The sequence below is a fragment of the Macaca mulatta genome, chromosome 12, assembly GCF_049350105.2.
Source record: "Macaca mulatta isolate MMU2019108-1 chromosome 12, T2T-MMU8v2.0, whole genome shotgun sequence".
Lineage (NCBI taxonomy): Eukaryota > Metazoa > Chordata > Mammalia > Primates > Cercopithecidae > Macaca > Macaca mulatta.
In genome coordinates this window covers 46186705-46200162 of record NC_133417.1, presented here as the reverse complement: position 1 = coordinate 46200162, position 13458 = coordinate 46186705, and positions in this window count along the sequence as shown.

Here is a 13458-nt window from a genome sequence, read left to right as displayed (position 1 = left end):
GCTCTCCATAGTGGCTGAGCTAATTTAAATTCCCACCAACACTGTGTAGGCATTCCCTTTTCTCTGCAGTCTCACCCGCATCCATTAGTTTTTGACTTTTTAGTAATAACCATTCTGACTGGGTGAGATGATATCTCATTGTACTATTCAACCCAGCATCCTCTTATTGGGTACATACCCAAAGAAAAATAATTTGTTCTACTGAAAATACACATGCACTCATATGTTTATAGCAGCACCACTCACAAAAGCAAATACATGGAATCAACCTAGGTGCCCACCAACAGTGGACTGGATAAGAAGATATGGTACATATTCACCATGAAATACTACACAGCCATAAATAAGAATGAAATCATATCTTTTGCAGCAACATGGATGCAGCTGGAGGTCATTATTCTAAGGAAATTAATGCTAGAACATAAAATCGAAGATTGCATGTTCTTACTTCTAAGTGGGAGCTAACAATTGAGTACAGTAGTGATTAAGATGGGAACAATACACTAGGGACTCCTAGAGCAGGGAGAGAGGGAGGAGAGTAAGGGCCCAAAACTGCTACTATGCTCAGCTCCTGGGTGATGGGACAATTTGTACCCCAGATGTCAGCATCATGTGATATATCCATGTAACAAACCTGCACATATACTCCATGAATCTAAAATAAAAGTAAATATGATTTTCTAAAAGGATGTCAACAGCACATACTTAATGCTATTCATGCTGTTTTACATACTTATATCAATGCAATAAATAACCATGTATTGAGCATCTATCATAAACCTACTCTAGGCATTGAGTAAATAACCAGCAGTGAAAAAAAAATAGAATAAAATCTCAATCTTCATGTAGCTCACAGCCTAGATATTTAAATAAGGATTTCAGCTCTGAAGGCAGTTATAGAATAGTGGCTTAGAATGCAAAATCCTGGGTAAGACTGCCTATTTAGTACCAGTTCTACTACAAAATGTCTGTGTCCTATGTAAATTATTTAATTTGTCTGTGCTTAAATTCCTTTATATGTGAAATGTAAATAATGAAAGTATTTATCTCTTAAATGGCTGTGAAGACTAAAAAAGATATTGAATAAGCTAGTCTGGTATTATTTAAATATTGAATGCATTTTGGTATAGCTTTTGTTTTTTATTAACTTACAGAATGACTATACTTCAAGTTTCGTGGCCTCAGTTTCCTCATTTGAAGATAAAGAGTTAGGATAGCTTACCACTAAATTCCTTAAAAAATATTCCATGATTTTTTTATGACCATAAATGGGCTCCTAAGGGCCAAACTTTGCTCCTTTGTACATAATTTTGGGAAGAACCTAGGACAAAGTAATTACTACCTTATACTTGTTTTTTATTATGTTAACTGAAAACCTAAAGTTATTCCTTGGCCAGAATTTTCATGTCTGCTATGATGGAGGTAACCATTTTGTCTAAGCGGAAATTAACTGAGACCACAGACTCAGCTGATAAGTTTTTGTGGAGTAACACAATTCATTAAGATGCTGCTAGAAAGCCATACTTTGAAAGAGGTCTTCTGAAGTCAGCAACAGAAAATTAAGCTTGGCAATAATTAGAGGCCAGATGCCCTACTGTTATTTGTGTGTGTGTGTGTGTGTGTGTGTGTGTGTGTGTGTGTGTGTGTGTGTGTGTGTTTCTCTCCTCTTAGTAAAGGTGGAGTAGTCATTTGGCATTTCCCTCTTGACAGGAGATGACTAAGGAAAAAGGCATCTAGAAATTGCTTTCCTATAAAGATAAAGTAAAAGCTAATTTACCACTGTCCTACTGAATCTCATGCCTCACTTCAACAGATCAAGGTAGAGTTAGTCATCAGAGGAATCAGATACTAAAGAGATGTCAAGGAGACAGTAAGCAATTGCTTTATTGACTGCTACTGATCCAATAAAATTAGTTCAGACCATTGACAATTTTTTTTCTTCCCTAAACTGAGATTAATTAAAACCCTAGGTCAAACTTTAGACAGTCAGTGTGATGTAAAGAAGACTTATGGATTAAAAGAAAACTGATGAAATAGACAGGGTATAATCAAAATAAGAAAACATGAAAACAAAAGTATCTCTTTTGTAAACCCAAAACTGAGCATTTTTAGAATTGCTCAAAATCTTAAAGATGTATCAACTTGAAATGAACTGGGAATTAAATTTATTATAATATAAGAGGATATCACCAAGGTAAGATTATTGGTAAAGTGCATCAGTTGAAATATATAAACATTAATTATGTAATTGGCAGATTTTGAAACTCTAAGCAAGAAATATAAATAACATTGTATTTCAGCAAAGTTTCATAATCTAGAATTATCATGCAAAGATTCATGAAGGTAGATGTTATACTAATAAAAAATATTTTTGCTACTTTGAAAAACTTGTTTGTAAAATGATTAAAGGAATGGAAAAATGTGAAAATCACTTAAATGCGATTTGTTTGACAAATTATTATTAATTTTTAAATAAATAAGTAAATTTTTAACAAATATAATTTAAAATTAAATTATCTCATCGAAAACAAAAATTATGGAAAATATAAATAAATCTTATTTAGCTACAAATTGTATTTCTGAAAAAATAGCATAATATATTTTCATTTTGGAAAAACCAATTTTTGTTCTCAGTTTCTTTTTTTTTGAGACAAGGTCTCGTTCTGTCACCCAGGCTGGCATACAGTGGTGTGACCATGGTGCACTGTGGCCTTGAACTCCTGGACTTCAGCCATCCCCCCCACCTCAGCCTTTCAAATAGTTGGGACTACAGGCTCATGCCATGGCATCCAGTTAATTTTATTTTATTTTATTTTATTTTATTTTATTTTATTTATAGAGTCAGGGTCTTGTTATGTTGCCCAAACTGGTCTCGAATGCCTGGCCTGGAGCAAAATTTAATCTTGACTTTTCTTACATCATAATATGTTTATATTAATACTAATTCAAAGTATATTTTTTCCAACTCTTAAATGGTGCCATCAGGATTCTGTGATCATTTAACAGGCATTCTGCACTTTAAGAACTTGAATTTCTAATCATAAAAGCAATATAACCACATTAGAAACACGAAAAAATAAAAAGATTTTTTGTCACCTCTACTCTCATAATTTCTAGCCTCTTCCTTGGTCTTTATCTGTTTAGTCTCTTTTTCCCTGTATATTTTTAAATATAACATAATTTTGGAGTACCTACAATTTGATGTTATGCTTTAAATTTTAAGTTAAAGATAATTTCAAATTGCTACATATATTTTAAATCAGGACTGTAATAGATGTGCACCTATATCCATGCACATATATGCATATAGAATATGTATGTAGTAATCTACTTTCCAGTTGTTCTATTTTTGAATGTTAATACTTGGTTTTTAAAGTTTTACTATCATAAGTAACATGAACATGTCTATAAGAAATACACATGTTTCATATTTTGCATTTATTTTCATAGAAAAATTATCAGATCAATGATTATTTAGTCACAGGGCAAGTAACTCAGTTTTGAAAAATATTTTCCCCCTTTTTATTTAAATGTATTCTGGGTTTGGGTATTTAAATAATGTATATACCAATCTAAAAGGGAAAAAAGTAAAATTCCCAAGACAGAAAAAAAAAGAAAAAGGATGTAGTGATCCTTGGCATCAAATTAAATTTACAAAAGTGGTTGCCAGGATACTTTTTGAATTTCTCGAGCAGCACAATTTCAGTGAATGCATGGTAACTATACACTGCCATTGGTGAGATATACAACAGCTATGCTGTGTTTTATAGAAGATGTCTGATTCTTATAGTGCTCTTCAAGACAGGAATTGTTACTTCACATTCACGGAGGTTCATAGCATTCAGGCTCTGTGAGAGGGCAAATGGTATACCCTAAACCACATAATTATTGAGTGGTAGGACCAGGAAAACAAAAGATTTTTGATCCCAGAGTGAGAAAACTGTATCACTTCTCACAAAGTGAGAAAAATGTACATTTCTATGTATGATATTTGAGTAATATCAACCTACTTGTTATTTCTCTGAACAATCATTCTCCTTCCCTACTGTAAATGTACAGCTGTTTCTTCTTTCTGGACATGTTTCTTCATACCAGAAAGACTTATGTTCTCCTCCTTCATTCGACATCTCACCACTTCAAATTCTACATTAGAAATTAGAGACATCCTTTTAAAAAAATAGACTTAAATGTTTAGAAGAGTGTTAAGATTTTATAGAATAGCATAAAGGAGGAAAATTGAGAAGATGGTGCACAGAGTATCCAAATATTCCATTTCCACTTTCTCCTACTATTAACGTCTTACATTCATATGGTACATTTTTTACAATTAATTAACTAATAAGATATATTATTAAGTAAAGTCCATGCATTATTCAGATTTCTTTAGTTTTTACCTAGGGTCCTTTATCTGTTCAAGGATCTCATGCAGGATTTCACATTGCATTTGGTTGTCAAGTGTATTTCGATTCATGTTAGCTGTGGAAGTTTCTCAGCCTTTGATGACTTTGACAGTTTTGAGGTCTACTACTCAGATGATTAGTAGGTTGTCCCACTACTGAAAATTGTCTGATGATTTTCTTATGATAATTTTCACATTATAGGTTATTGAGAGGAATACTACAGAGGGAAAGTGCCATTTTCCCATATCATATTAGAGGTACCTACCATCAACATGATTTATGACTTTCGATATTGACTTTAATCACTTGGCTGAGGTATATTTGTCAAGTTCGTCTCCTGTAAAGTTCCTTTTTTTCCTTGCTTTTCTATTCTGTTTTTTTAAGTTAGAGAGCTCGTCTCTTTATTCCCCAGCTACCTTTATTATTGCTCATCCAGGAGGGGGCAATGATTTTCTTTTATTTCCTTTTCATACTGAACTACGAGCTGACAGAGGAGGGAGCATTCTGGTTATCTCTGCACCCTAGACATCTATCACAGAGTGTGTTGTATAGAACAGTGGTCCCCAACCTTTTTCAGCACCTAGGACCAGTTTTGTGGAAGATAATTTTTCCACAGACCGGGATGGGGGAGATAGTCTCAGGATGTAACTGTTCCACCTCAGATCATCAGTCATTAGATTCTCATAAGGAGTGTGCAACCTAGATCCCTTGCATGCACAGATCACAATAGGGTTCGTGCTCCTATGAGAATCTATGTGGCCCCTGATGTGACAGGAGGTGGAGCTCAGGCGGTAATGCTGCCTCACCCATGCTCACCTGCTGCTGTGCAGCCCGGTTCCTAACATGCCACGGACTGGTGGTAGTTCATGGCATTGGGGTTGGGGACCCCGATATAGGGGATATACAGTTAAATATTTGTTGAATAAAGGGATATTTTTACAATAAGTCAAATTTTGTAACCCAAAACAAGTTTTAATGAGCAAATATGTCATAATAGATGGTATATTCAAATACATTTTGACATAAAATTGAGATATGCCCTTAAAATATGTGACTGTGGTTTTCACATATTTACAAAAGGTCAGCAACATTGGTAGCAAGAAGAAATTTTCGAGGTTTTAAAGCAATGAAATAATTTGTTCAAAAAATTTTACACAAATTATATATATATAAAAGTTGAGTCGTTCTTGTCAAAGTGGAAGTGAAGGATTTTTATAAAGATAGAAGATTCTATAAAAACTCATGAAAGCCTTAGTAAAAGCAAAATATCCTGATATTATTCTAAACAATTTTCTCACAAAAGTAAAGTATTTTAATTACACTAATAAAATTAATCCTGAAATATGCATCTTAATATAGAGTGGAAACTTCATGTAATATTGCTGGCTGAGGCAAGAAATATCCAATCTAAAAGTTGTTTATAAGCCTATCAAGAATGTTTCTTTTTTTTTTTTTCGCATTTCTATTTTTTATTACAAAATTAGATTTTGAAGAAATTTCTTTTTTACTTTTTTTTTTCCCCTCAGAAATGAGAGTGGTAACATTGCCTTTGATATAAGAAATCTATAGGAAAAAAATGACATATCTTCTACACTTGAATAGAGATAAATTTCCTCAGAGGTTCTGTTTCATTTGGCTTGAAACATGGCATTTTGTGTTTGTTTGAAGGTAGGCTCATCTTGAGGAGAATATTTAGGCTATTCTTATGAGAACTTAGAAATTAATTACCAGCTACATAGTAAAAAATCCTCTTTATCATAAGGTTTTTAATTATTCCCAAAATAGAAATTACAAATCTCCGTGTCTCGTAAATCCCGGGAAACTAGTTCTAATTTGTGGGGGGGGGGTTTGTTTGTTTGTTTGTTTGTTTGTTTGTTTTGCTTGTTTCCTACTGAACTTTTGATACATGCTTAATATTTGCAGGTAAAAGTCTAGATATTTAAAAATTAAGTCAGGTATTAGGGACTTTGGTTAACATCAAATGAATTCAAACAGCCACATAAAACTGCTTCCTCAGACTTGTATTTAAGTTTACACACTGCTTGGCAAGGCTGTAGAATTTATTGTTATTCAATAGCCTCCTACTTTACAATAAATATGACATTGAATAAAGTCAAGGAACAATGGTCACAATTTTTACTAAAGGTATGTACCATATAAACAACCCATTATTAAATGAATACTTGTCTTCTACCCAATACATACATATTTTTAAATTAAATATAAAAGTAAATACTAGCATTTTCTGGTAGTATTTCAAAACACCTAGTGGGCGATATCGAATCTAATTCTTTCTATTACAATCATCTAATTTGTGAAATCCTCCATATCTGTTGGTATTTCCTCTATGAAATAGGACTGTTGCTCTTTAAATAAAGATATTTTCTGTACAAGGGTGTTTAGAAAATCTTTCTCTTCTGTGTTTCTTTCATAAATCAGGAGGGAGAGGTGTACTGAATGTTCATGAGAAAGACTTTGAAAGTTTGTAGCCCTTGACCTGAATTCTGATTCCTTTACTTGTGAATTTTGAGAACTAGTACAAATTTGTAAATTGACTGAGCCTCAAGTTCTTCATTCATAAATGATGGGGGGAAAAAAAAAACAAAAAAAGTCACTTTATAGATTTGCAGTGAATATTAAAATAAACACACATGTAATGAACAATATTTGACATACCTTTATCACTAGCAGGTAACACATGTATAATGTAGAAGTAGGAAGAAACAATAAAAAACTCAAATATTCAGATTTTCTACAGGCTCCAGAGAGATTCTTAGATATTTCTATGTCCCCAAACTGTAAACACATTGTTACTGTTTCATGTTTTCCTATCCCATCTTTGCCTATTTTAAAGCTTGTTTTAGAATCTTTAAAGTATAAAGAAGTATACAAATGTACTATACACACGTAAGAGAATATTCTAAGGTTGTCTATTTTTCCTAAAGTAGAGCCTTTTCCCTATTCTGCTGTGATCATATATCTGCAACTGTGTAAATATATATATGCCTCAATATTAAACATGAAATTTAAAAGTAAACACAGTGAGAGGTTGAAATAAATGTAAATAATGACAGCAATAGCATTACATATTCCAGTACCATTTTGTAATTTATGTGAGATTATTACAATACACCTAGATGCCTTTTTACACATTTGTATTCTTTAAGTGATCCACAATTACTTATTTATCTTGCTTTATATTTCTTAAGTGTGTTATTGTAAAACCATTCTCCAAGTAAAGGGAAGAAAAAAGTAGCCATTTAATTTCCAAAGTACACGTACAAACACACAAGGTACAAGTAGTTTGGATCTCATGATATTGAAAGTGATCTCTGCACTTTTTAGTGAGCATAAAGCTTAGAACTGCACCACAGTAGGAATTGCTATTCTCTAGGTTAGCTGTGGTGAGGAAATATGAAGGGAAGTTTCAGAGGCAGACCATAAGAATAAAAACTCCTCTTATTCTTCTGTCTCAGTGTTCTAGGGAAGAAAAGAGTTTTTGGTATATTATGCAAAAATATGATAATTGTAAACATCTAATTAGCTGTAAGTAAATATGTAAAGTAAGAAAAAAATTAAAATGTGTCTGGACAGTTTAGATCATTGAAGTTAATCAGTTTCAGGCAAAATAAGGAAATAGTAGGCTGTCAGTTCCTTGTTCACAGAAGTTTGGCTTAATCTTCATGTCCCTCAAAGCACCTATTGTAGTATCTTGATCTATAATATTAACAAAAATAAAAATAATGAGTGCATTTCTAAATTATTTAGGTTACTTTTCTCTTGTGTTTTCTTGTCTCACTTTACTTATTTAGAATTTTAATATATGGAAATATGCATTTTCACTGCATTGTGGAGGGGAAAAAATGGCTCTATTTAGGGCTCTTAATTATGATTAATGTTACCTTTTTTCTTCCAGTCTTAATATCTGAATAAATATAATTTTTTTTAGTTTCCATAAAATACAAAGGATAATGAAAACAAAATTTATAACATTGTTCTACAAGATTTATAATGTATATAGATGTAATATACTTGGCAAATATAAGATAGACTATTGGACTGGAAGAGGGGGTTGGGATCGTAGACAGTATGTATATTGGAGTGGGAGAAGGGGTTGGGATAGTAGATAGTATGTATATTATAATCACTGGTGCCATCACACCACACATACACATAAACATAGTTTTATATATATATATACACATATATATGAGATGGTATTTTTAAAGTTTCATATAATTTAAAAGAAGTCAGGAAGAATTAAAGGTAGAAATAAACAATTGTATAATCATAGATGAAGATTTTAATTTCCATTTCTCATCAATTGGTAGAAAAACCAGACTAAAAACATGTGACAGTTGCATAATTCACAATCACAAAGATAAATCATATACTGGGTCATAAAAATGTCTTCATATATTTAAGACACTTTATATCATGCAGGAAATATTCTCTCACCACAATGGAAAAGTTTTAAAGCATAACAATAAGAAATCAATGATAACGTCAATATTTGCCAATTAATGATTCTAAATGGTGTATTGATCAAAGAAGAAACCATAAGGCAAATCAGAAATATTTTAAATGGGAAAAATTATAATTTGATGGATGTAGATAAAGTATTGCTTAGAGAGAAATTTAGTGCTTTAAACATTTATATTAGAAAGCAAAAATAGTCAAAAATTAATACACTACATTTTCCTTTAAGCTATTATAAAGAGAAGAGCAGAATGAGAATGAGAATGGCAGAATGAGAAGAACTGAAATAATGAATATAAGAACAGAAATTCATAAAATTGAAAACAATAGAGACGTTAACAAATCAAACATTTGGTTTTTTGAAACAGTAATAAAATTAATAAACTGGTAACTAAATTAGTGAAGACAAAGATAGAGGGAAAATAGGTTTTTAGCACCAGGAATAAAAGGGGAGTTATCTCCAGAGACTTACAAATCTTTGCTATCCATCATGGTTTGCCCAAACTACATATGGCTATTTAAATTAATTAAAATTAAACCAAGTTTAGTTTCTTAGTCACAATCTAATTTCAAATCCTTAGTAACCACATATGGCTATTAGTTACCAGATTGGGCAGAGCAGATGTAGAATATTTCCATTATAACAGAAAGTTCTGTTGGGCAGCATTGCCCGTTAAAAGGAAAATAGGAGAGTGTTATAAACAAGTTTATATCAACACACTTGACAACTTAGAAAAAAAAATGTACAAATTCATTGAATAATATGATTTAGCAAAACTAACTCAGGATTAAATAAAATCTGAATATTCTTGTATCTATTAAAGATGTTACATTTGTTATTTCACATTTTCCCAAAAAGAAAACTCTGAGCAAAATGACGTAATTGGCTAATTTTATTAAACATTTAAGGAAGACGTCAAAATCTTACACAAACTCTATCAGAAAATAGAGAGGAAGAAAATATATCCCAATTCATTTCATGAGGCCAGTACAACCCTAATACTAAGATCTGATAGAGACATTGCAAATAATTATAATAATAGTAACAATGGCACGTAGCCTTTATGAACACAGATGTAACATTTTTACACAACATTAGCAAGCCGAATTCTTTAATACAGAAGGAAGATCACACATTGTAATAAAAAAGTATTTAGCTTAGGAAAGCAAGGTTGGCTTTAAATGTGAAAATTATTATACAATATAATTAACTCTATTAAGCATTTTAAAAGCATATCAACATTTCAAAAGGCACAGGGAAAAAGAACTTGACACAATTTAACACATGATGATATATATTTCAGCAATCCAAGAATAGAATTTTCTTTTCCTGTCATTATCAATATGCCTACTGTAAAATACTAAACATTTTTTAAAATATTATTATTCTCAACCAGGCGCGGTGGTTCACACCTGTAATCCCAGCACTATGGGAGGCCGAGGTGGGAGGATCACTTGAGGTTAGGGGATCAAAACCAGCCTGGCCAACATGGCGAAAACCCATCTCTACTAAAACTACAAAAATTAGCCTGGCCTGGGGGCAGGCGCCTGTAATTCCAGCTCCTCAGGAGGCTGAGGCAGGTGAATCGCTTGAAACGGGAGGCGGAGGTTGCAGTGAGCTGATACCGAGCCATTGCACTCCAGCCTGAGCGACAGAACAAGACTCCATTTCAAAACAACAACAAAAGTTATTATTCTCACCTTTTCTATTCCATATTGTACTACTCATTGTAATAAAAGAAGGAAAAGAGGCCAGGTGCGGTGGCTTACGCCTGTAATTCCAGCACTTTGGGCGGCCGATGCAGGTGAAAAACGAGGTCAGGAGTTCAAGACCAGCCTGGCCAACATAGTGAAACCCCGTCTTTACTAAAAATATAAAAAAATTAGCCAGGCGTGGTGGCACTTGCCTGTAATCCCACCTACTCGGGAGGCTGAGGCAGGAGACTGGCTTGAACCAGGGAGGTGGGGTTTGCAGTGAGCCAAGAGCACGCCACTGCACTGCAGTCCGGGCGACAGTGCAAGACTCCGTCTCAAAAAAAAAAAAAAAAATAGAGGGCATATCATTCAGAGAAGACATAGAACTGTCCCTGTTAGCACATGAAATACGGGTTTATATAGAAAATTCTGAAGAATGTAAAGAAAAACTACTGCTAAAACTAATATGTGAATTTAGTGAAGTCCCTGAATACAATGTTAAAATACAAGAATTAATTTTAATTTTATATATATATATATTTATTTTATTATACTTTAAGTTCTAGGGTACATGTGCACAACGTGCATGTTTGTTACATATGTATACATGTGCCATGTTGGTGTGCTACACCCATTAACTCGTCATTTACATTAGGTATATAGGTATATCTCCTAATGCTATCCCTCCCCCCTACCTTATATATTCTTATATACCATGTTCATCAATGAGAACACTTGGACGCAGGAAGGGGAATATCACACACCGGGACCTGTCCTGAGGTGGGGGGAGGGGGGAGGGATTAGGAGATATACCTAATGTAAATGACGAGTTAATGGGTGCAGCACACCAACAAGGCACATGTATACATATGTAACAAACATGCACGTTGTTCACATGTACCCTAGAACTTAAAGTATAATAAAAAATAAAAAATAAAGAAATATTCTTATGTGAATGTACATAGTAGCTTTATTTTTAATTCCAAGAACTATAAAGATTCAAAATATGCATCAACTGGTGAATGTTTATATAAACTAGTATCTCCATAGAATGGAATACTTCCTAGCAATAAAAAGGAACATAAACTACTGATAGATACAATAACATGGATGTTTCTCGAAAAAATTATGCTAAGAGAAAAAAAATGCCATGTTCATGCATTAGGAGATTCAATATCTTTAATATGTCAGTTTCCCTTAAACTTATCTGCAGATTCAACAAAACCCCATTTAAAAAGGATAGAGCTAAAGAATTTTACACTGCTTGATTTCAAGACTTACTTTAAAACTTTAATAATTAAAAATGTGGTACTGGCACAAGGATTTACATGTAGATCAATGAAACAGCAAGCCTTGAAATAGATAAACACTTAATCATTTGATTTTTGACAAAGATGCCAAAACAAGCCAAGGTGGAAAAAAGTCTTTTCACAAATGACATAATAACTGAATATCTTATGGAAAATAGTAAATGTAACTCTATATCTGTTTTATGCTATACGCAAAAATAATTTGAGTTAGATCATAGTTCTAATCATAAAAACTAAAATTGTAAAGCTTTTAGAGGAAACCTTTTAATTATGCTTTGTGTTTGGGAATTTTCCTAACAAAAATTTGGGAACAAAAATAGAGCTATCTTTCTTTTTCCACTCCTACTAGTACCTTCAGAAACTTCTTATTCCACATAAGAACTATTCAATAACCACCCAACTAATCCTCATATATCCTATATGTATTTCCAATCATTCTTTTACATTGCAACCAGACATGTCTTTCTAAAATGTTGTTTTATTCAGGTCATTATAATTTTCAGTGGTATCTCATTTTCCACAGATCAGACTGTCATTATTTTTCACTAAAGCCCAATGTCTCATACAGTTTATTGCTTCATTTATTCCTTTATTCTTTCAAACAATTATTGAGTTCCCCAGTCCTTGATTAATCCATGTGTGAGCTAGTCCCTTCTTTTTTATTGCACTGCTGGAGAAAAAATATCATACAAATGTGGAAATTGAGACCACTGTGCATTTTTATTTTCAAACTTCCCAGAAATACTTCAAGGTTTCCTGACTCAGCTGTCGTTTGTGTTCTCCACAAGGGCTATTTCTAACATTCTACTTTTTGTAAAACTCTGACTGTGCCACCTCTTGCTTAATTCTCAGCATGTGACCTCATCTACTCTTTCAAGAAAAAGTATAAGCCAAACAGTGAAAGCTCACATAATTTTTTATTATCTAAAATGATAAAGTTGTCCACAATTATACAATACCTGTATTATTCCCTTCCTTTATATGAGAAGTACCATTTTTTTTTTAAATGTCTCTCCCAGCCTGACCAAGATAGTGAAACCATGTCTCTACTAAAAATACAAAAATTAGCCAAATGTGGTGGTGCACGCGTGTAGTCCCAGCTACTCTGGAGGCTGAGGCAAGAGAATCACTTGAACCCAGGAGGCGGAGGTTGCAGTGAGCCAAGATCGCACCACTACACCACGTTTCAAAAAAAAAAAAAAAAAACAAAAAACCAAAAAAGTGTGTTTCTTTGTCTGTGCTCTCATATCCTCAAGGACTTCTGTTTCCATTCTCATTTCCCCTACGTGTCTAATCTATGTCAGTTTCCTAATCCTTCAGTGATTCCTTATTACTCATGGTAATTTCTAAACTCCTTAACATAGTTTATGAGCTTCTGTAGCCTTTCCCACCTCACCACCTCCCCCGCTCCCCCGCCTTCCTTAAAATCAATGTTCTTGTCATCCCAAGCTTCTCCTAGTTTCCTGATTATACCATGTACTTTCTCAATTTTGGACTTCTCTCATGTGCTGTTCTTTCTTTTAGATAAATCTTTATTCCTCTCAATCTGATACGTTTCTCCTTAGCATGTAGGC